Source organism: Borostomias antarcticus, assembly GCF_949987555.1.
Source record: "Borostomias antarcticus genome assembly, chromosome: 21".
NCBI lineage: Eukaryota > Metazoa > Chordata > Actinopteri > Stomiiformes > Stomiidae > Borostomias > Borostomias antarcticus.
Window position 1 is genome coordinate 17,673,504 of NC_140254.1, and position 8,124 is coordinate 17,681,627.

Genomic DNA, 8,124 nt, shown 5'->3' on the forward strand with positions numbered 1-8,124 from the left:
CAGCCGCCCCCATTAAGGTTCTGCTGATTAGCTCTATCTAAATGAAAGGCCCCAACGTCTACTATAGAGAGAACCTCCTCCTCCTCAAGTTCTCAGGGTTTATTGTGGTACAGTGGCAACTTCAGCACAGTGAGTTCGACAGAGGTCAGGGATTCAGGGCACGGCAGACCAGACGGGGGCCAGGAGGCTGGGGTACGAGGGGGGGTGGCGTGGGGGGGGTTGGACAGAGGCGAGAGGCAGAGCCTGACCACCCGCTGGCGCCACACGCTCATACACGCCCACGCCGACCCGGACGCGGATCAACACACACACACACACACGTGCATGATCGGACGCATTATGCAGTCACATTCAGCTGTGACTTTTTTTTTGTCAAAACATGACAGTTTGATAAAAGCACGTGAAGAAGAGATGTCGCTGTGCTTCTCCCGTGGCGTTCAGCTGATCAGGAGTGCGCCGGCAGCATGCACACGCACTTACACGCGCACGCACACACACACACACACACACACACACACACACATATACACAAACAAAGACATCATTCATGTTCACCGCCCCTGAACAGCTCAGTGGCCACTTTCATAACCTTCTGATAAAAGCCTTTCTTTTTCTCGGGAACAGCCCCCTCTGTGCGGTCTGCCCCTCCCCAGAGCGACCCGAAGGAGAGAGGCAGGTTAGAATGTCCTGGAACGCCCTCTGGGCTCCAGGCCTCCATGTCCTGGGAGACGCGTCACCTCTGACCCTCCCCCCATGTGAGGGCTGATCCAGCTGATCGTCGGGAGAACATCTCCACGGAGACTCGGTGAGCGGGCACGTCAAGGACGCCGCTCGACACATGGCCACTACCCAGAATTCCCTCGGGGAGGAAAATAACTGCTCTTAATCTGCGGTGGAGTGGTTAGTGTCGTCAGGCCAATCCCCACTGTATTATATCAGTTGAATTACTTGGGACAAAGAGCTCTGGGTAGGAGTCAATACAACCTGTTAGGCTCTCTAGGTCAGATACTACTCTGTGTTTACCTGCAGGACTGAGATAAAAGGTTGTTGGCAGACTATAGCCCCTTTTAAACAGACTTCTTCTTCGTCGTTTGGGTTAGTTGTTATTGTCTTCTCCCCCCAGGCTCGGAGCCGAGGGGCTATCCTTTTACCACCCTGAGCCTGGGTGAGGGGGTCACCCGGGCTATATATCCGGGCACATCCCCAGGAGCCATGTAACAGTTTCGTCATCCAAAACCGTTAGGCCATGCATTCCATTGGGTGTCCGGTATATCGGACTATCCTGGATGACCTGGTCTGTGGCTTGTTCTTCAGTTTGTTTTAAACAGAGATACCGCTATACTGCTGCTAATAAGACCTGACATTATGTCGGCCTTGCTTGTTTAACACTGAACCAAACAAAACCGGCGTGTTGATTCGTCTCTGTGTCCACCTCCGCTGCTGGCTTCAAGGCAGAACAAAACGTTCTGTGTTCTCACCTTTTACGCAGAAAGACGAGGCGGGAATAGAGGCGTGACATTCTCTGCCTTGGACAGGCTGGGAAAAAGGGGCTTCTGACGTTGATATGACACACACACACACACACACACACACACACACATGTGAGGTCTCTGCAGCATTATCAAGATGGATGCAAATCCATGTCTCCAATAATCAAATTATACTGAGAAATTTGATGGAGATTGAATTATACCGTGTCCACAGAACACTGTCACAGATGAGAAGACTACAGTGTGTAGAAAGGACACAAGAGCTCTCTAATCTAATGTACCATCAACAGCCAGCTGCGCCATGTCTACTGTAGTTTCCTCCATGTTGCTATCGCCCGGGGAAGAAACTACAATGACTTGGGCCTATGTTATTTAGCAAACACAGAGCCAGCCTTTCAAACTTCAAAATGCATTTGCATGGGCACACAAGGCTAGCTACGTCAACTGAGAGAAACATTTCAGCGTTTCAAAAAGACAAAGCAGAAAGTCATGGGTGGGCGGGCGGGCCTGTGGCGGCGCTGGTCGTCATGGCCGTCGGCCCTCGGAGAGAGCTGCTCCTCTGTGGTGCTCATTGTGGTCTGGGGATCTGGAGTGAGTCACGCACCGCACCAACGCCACGGGTCTCGGAGGACTCCCCCCCCCCCTTCCTCCCCCCCAGGGCTGCAGCTGCTCTCAGCTTCTTGCACATGTGCAGAGATGGGAAGGTTCAGGCTGGAGTCATGGGAGTCAGGACAATACTGTACACACAGATAATCCACAGATAATCAATAAAGTACCACAGCTGATCAATAAAGTATCTACTACTACTACAAGCCTACTGCTGAACAAGGAAGTAGAAAAAACACTTAATTTTGGTTCTACAGTTACAGTCAAATGATAAACTCGGGCTGCATCTCTTACCCCTCCACATGCATCTTTACAGAATTAGAAAGAGAATGATCTAGTGCCACAATAATATAACTATATAATTAAAATATAAATGTTTATACATACAATTAAAAATGACCATTCAGAACTTCGTAATGGAACGTGGTTTCATCTCATGCTCAATGCTTATGATGTTGCTACACCTTGTTTATACAATAGACCTTGTCTATAAAAACAATGGACTCCTTGAACACCTTGAATATACAATAGACAACAATTGACTCTGTACAGCTGTATATTTGAATTTCATTAATTGCACAGCCTGTCACAGTCATCCATGATACAAGAATACAATGATACAAGAATTCCAGTGTAGCCTACCTGTAGGCCTAGGTTATGGCAAATAACTTTCTATTCACAGGCCGGATGATCTGTTGTCCTGCACTGCCCTCTAGTGGACATTCCCCCAAGCACTTCGCTTGTGGTTTATGAACTACTTTGTGTTGTGAATGTGGCCGATATGAATTTAATATTTTTTTGTTGCAGCGCGATAAAAAAACAACAACTAAATAACAAGACTAGTATCTCAATAATGCTCCCCTCCACAGTGCGATCGATGGAGCGGAAATAGTTGCAACAGTGAACGGAAGTGATGAAAGAGGCTCTAATGTACACATGTGCGACTGACTGGTCATTACAGACACGACACTCTTCTGGAGAGCCGGAGGAGGTAGGAGCCGGTCCGAACTCATACACGAGGCAATCTAAAGTCATCTCGGGTCCATGCTTTTCCACGAATGCCACTAATGCATTACTACTGTAGTACTCGCGAATTTGTATCGATTTGAGTATTACTAAGGGCATAATCCAGTAGTATTATCGCTTCATTTCAGCATGTTGTCTGTCACGAGTAAACCACAGCTATGTGCTAAATTTCCTCTTTACTCACAGATTGATAATGGACTTTGGTGGTGCATGGACGGACATGAATACGTCGGTGAAGGTAGACTTCTAAATCATTCTAAACTCACAATTTAACAAACAAATAATAACAAATGGATACGCTAGTTTCCAACAGCAGTCGTATCGTTACTTTCTCCACCACGATGTATACCTTTCACACAAACTCGCCATGTGACGTCGGCTACATTTAAAATAAAAAAAGATGGAGTTTATTAGAGTTTCCATCTCGAAACCACGTGTTGAAGTGCAGACCGTCCAGCGAGGCCGAGTCTGCAGTGGCTCTGTCCTCTCCTGTAGAGTCTGCTAGAGAGATCTGGGGCCGTTTGAGGCCTTGCTGTGTTCCTCCATGGCTCCAAGGTTAAAGGTAAACCTCAGACAGATCCTCAAGAAACTGCCAGCAAGTGCAGCAATAACAGCTCAAGGTTTGTCAAACTGTTTTACACACACACAAAAACGTTCCTTTTTTATTTAATTTATTACAGTGGGTTTTCAGTCTCCCTGGACGGTGACTGACTGCTAGGAATGCTGAAATCCAAACGGAACCGGTCTATGAATATGAGGTATGTTTTCTTCTGGTAGCGTGTTTATAACTGAACGCCATGCAGACCGTCCAGCGAGGCCGAGTCTGCAGTGACTCTGTCCTCTCCTGTAGAGTCTGCTAGAGAGACCTGGGGCCGTTTGAGGCCTGGCTGTGTTCCTCCATGGCAAGGTTAAAGGTAAACCTCAGACATGAATAATATAGGTTGTTCATGCAATAAGATATTGTAATCTAACCAGGTTAGATTATAAGTTTATTGCATGAACTTAACCATACTCCATTCTAAAGGATGGGAGATGTGGTATTATCTAATAACACATACCAATAAGTACTGCAGTACCCAGAATGCATAGCGCAGTTGGAGTGCACGCATGGCATTTGCCCTGTAGTTCTGTACTCTGTACTGATCAGACAGAGCTGAAACAAAGTGGTTTAGTTATAAGATGTGATTTAAGGCAAATATAAGCACAACACACTACCTTAACTCAAGTTAGCGCATCAGACTTTGAACCTTTTCCCTCTACAGACCTAGTGGTGATGCCAGCCAAGGTCCTGCACTGTTCCTGGTCCGCCATCTTGGAACTGAAGCATCATGGGCTACAGGTCTCACAAAACCACATGAATCATGAGGTGGGTTCCTCGAACGCTTAAACCAGTCAAACACTCCTAAACTATCATCCAACCAAAACATCGTAAGTGGTCAAAGGCCCCAATGCCACTAAAACGAAGATCTGCTGTAATAATTTCAATAAATTGCAAAATTTCCTCTTTACTCACAGATTGAAAATGGACTTTGGTGGTGCATGGACGGACATGAATACGTCGTTGAAGGTAGACTTCTAAATCATTCTAAACTCACAATTTAACAAACAAATAATAACAAATGGATACGCTAGTTTCCAACAGCAGTCGTATCGTTACTTTCTCCACCACGATGTATACCTTTCACACAAACGCGCCACGTGACGTCGGCTACATTTAAAAGAAAAAAAGATGGAGTTTATTAGAGTTTCCATTTCGAAACCACGTGTTAAAGTGCAGACCGTCCAGCGAGGCCGAGTCTGCAGTGGCTCTGTCCTCTCCTGTAGAGTCTGCTAGAGAGACCTGGGGCCGTTTGAGGCCTTGCTGTGTTCCTCCATGGCTCCAAGGTTAAAGGTAAACCTCAGACAGATCCTCAAGAAACTGCCAGCAAGTGCAGCGATAACAGCTCAAAGTTTGTAAAACTGTTTTACACACACACACACACACAAAAACGTTCCTTTTTTATTTTATTTATTACAGTGGGTTTTCAGTCTCCCTGGACGGTGACTGACCGCTAGGAATGCTGAAATCCAAACGGAACCGGTCTATGAATATGAGGTATGTTTTCTTCTGGTAGCGTGTTTATAACTGAACGCCATGCAGACCGTCCAGCGAGGCCGAGTCTGCAGTGACTCTGTCCTCTCCTGTAGAGTCTGCTAGAGAGACCTGGGGCCGTTTGAGGCCTGGCTGTGTTCCTCCATGGCAAGGTTAAAGGTAAACCTCAGACATGAATAATATAGGTTGTTCATGCAATAAGATATTGTAATCTAACCAGGTTAGATTATAAGTTTATTGCATGAACTTAACCATACTCCATTCTAAAGGAGGGAAGATGTGGTATTATCTAATAACGCATACCAATAAGTACTGCAGTACCCAGAATGCATAGCGCAGTTGGAGTGCACGCACGGCAGTTGCCCTGTAGTGAAACAAAGTGGTTTAGTTACAAGATGTGATTTAAGGCAAATATAAGCACAACACACTACCTTAACTCAAGTTAGCGCATCAGACTGAACCTTTTCGCTCTACAGACCTAGTGGTGATGCCAGCCAAGGTCCTGCACTGTTCCTGGTCCGCCATCTTGGAACTGAAGCATCATGTTTCACGTCTCACAAAACCACAAATCATGAGGTGGGTTCCTCGAATGCTTTAACCAGTCAAACACTCCTAAACTATCATCCAACCAAAACATCGTATGTGGTCAAAGGCCCCAATGCCACTAAAACGAAGATCTGCTGTAATAATTTCAGTGGGAGTGGCCTGTATTCATGCATGGTTGAGTGACATGGTAGGATGGTGTTATTTCAGTGGGAGTGGCCTGTATTCATGCATGGTTGAGTGGGAGTGGCCTGTATTCATGCATGGTTGAGTGACATGGCAGGACGGTGTGTTATGACACCATGCAGACCGTCCAGCGAGGCGGAGTCTCGGGTGGCTCTGTCCTCTCCTGTAGAGTCTGCTAGAGACCTGGGGCTGTTTGAGGCCTGGCTGTGCGCCTCCATGGCAAGGTTATGGGAAACCTCAGACAAGTCAAAATGTATCCGATATCATTGTTCAACTTGGGTTATATCCTGGATTATATTGGAAGAGTGACTGTTTTTTTGTGTGTCTCCCCCCCCCCCCCTCACCCTCATGTCCTTCACAGACACGGCTCCGGAGTTGTTGATCCGTTTTGAGAAGGGAGTGATGACTCAAAGCCAGGAGGTGCCTCCTCCACGCCACCTGAATACTCATTTGAAGATGTCTTATCAGGAGGCTAGCATGTTTTATTCTCGACAAATGTTTTGATGTCTGATGAGTTTTGCCATCTTATGATTTGTGATGTAGTAGGCTCTGCAGTGTTGTAGAAATTGTCCAATAAACATCAACAAAGAAAAGATACAGCCTTGTTTCTCATCGGCACAAATCAGTTTTATTCTCACCACTCTGCAAAACATGACCACAGCCTGTCAAAAGTTCCCCGAAAACGAGAATTACAGGACACAGCGTTTAGTGTTTTATGCTCCTTAGTATTGTCCTAACCAATAGAAATACAGGACAGGAAAAATGCAGCGTGACATGAGAATGCACTGCCCACACTTAGGGAAAAGGATCAAGGACCTTGTTCTCTAAATAAGCTTTGGTTAATCTGCTCACACAACAAAATGTACTTTTTCTTATTCTTGGGGCACAACAAAATATTTTGTCACTTTCATTCCCATGGGAACAGAGGACAGGGAAACAGCTGGCCAACACATTTAAACATTGCTCATCACATTAAAGAAGGCCACCATACTACCATCCACAATATATACTGCACTTTTTGTTGACCTTTTCCCCAAGTAAATCTGGTCAAATAAAGGTTGAATGAAAGTCAACGTTGAATCTGAGCAATGGTCATGTCTACAGACGTAGGCCTAATACGGTATAAAGCCTGGATGTGGCTCCACACCACCGTTCCCTGGAACAACAGCGCCCCGCTGTGGCGGTTGAGCGCAAAACACCGCAGTTTCAGTTTCGATATGGGCTAAACGCAAGCTTATTCCAAAAGTTGAAATGCAGAGCAGATGGCCTATTATTATTTGTTCGAAGTAAAAAGGTAAGCGCATGTTCTACCCTGAATGTATTCTTTATCTCGACAATAACCTGGGAAGTCCTCGGATCATTAGGGTAACCGACATTGCACGTGTCAACTGGAAATGCATGTTTACGATATCTCAAATAGTTAGCTTAGCCAGCTAACGTTACACACAGTAGGGCATTTACAATTAACATATCCATGGTTCATAACTCACTAAACCCAACGACAGGATTGCGGAAACTGTCTTAAAAAGTTAGGCCGATATATTAAGATTGGTAAATTGTAGGCTTCATTGAGAATCACAACCCAATTTGACGAGAATCACAACCCAGTTTGACCCTCTGCGTTTAGCAGCCTGAATTCAGCATGTCTGGAACCGCCGTGGAGGTGAACGGGATCCCGCACGTCCTTCCTGATGACCGCATGTTGGACAAGCTCACCATCCACTTTCTGCGACCCAGGAACGGAGGCGGAGAGGTGGACAGAGTCCTGTTCCCCTCCGACCGCCCCGGGCAGGCCTTCGTCATATTTGAGGAACCAGAAGGTGAGTGGAGGTGGGGATTCTTTTTAAGTAAATCCAGAATTACAGCAACCTTTTGTGAAATACCTAAAACTTGTATTGGATCCCCCAACCGGATGTGTTTGTCGAAATCCAGAAATAGATTACCTTGTTCTAACGACTGACTTAATTATCCCATCAGCCAACTATTAAAATCTTTCTCCTGCAGTGGCTGCCCGTGTCCTAAGGTCGAACCATGTGATGGAATTGCAGAAGCATAAATTCCCACTCAGTTTAAAGGCAGCAGACAGACCAGAGGTAACCTTCCTCTATCGCCGCTAGTGTTTAGATGACATTGTGAGAAATTTGCCCATCTAATGATGAGACGATGTTGCGTGTGTGTGTG

General features: G+C 46.0%; 1 long non-coding RNA gene across 3 annotated transcripts; it reads left to right on the top strand.

The window, feature by feature from the left end:
- The first annotated feature begins 3,083 nt into the window (after positions 1 to 3,083).
- LOC311323164 lies at positions 3,084 to 6,492 on the top strand. Of its 3 annotated transcripts, none has more exons than XR_014630946.1 (7): positions 3,084 to 3,684; positions 3,803 to 3,880; positions 4,385 to 4,488; positions 4,638 to 4,689; positions 5,140 to 5,217; positions 5,691 to 5,790; positions 6,305 to 6,492. It is a non-coding gene; the product is annotated as an uncharacterized lncRNA (long non-coding RNA). The 3 variants fall into 3 exon arrangements; XR_014630947.1 differs by having other exon boundaries at positions 3,084 to 3,360; XR_014630945.1 differs by having other exon boundaries at positions 3,084 to 3,880.
- Positions 6,493 to 8,124: the final 1,632 nt, after the last annotated feature.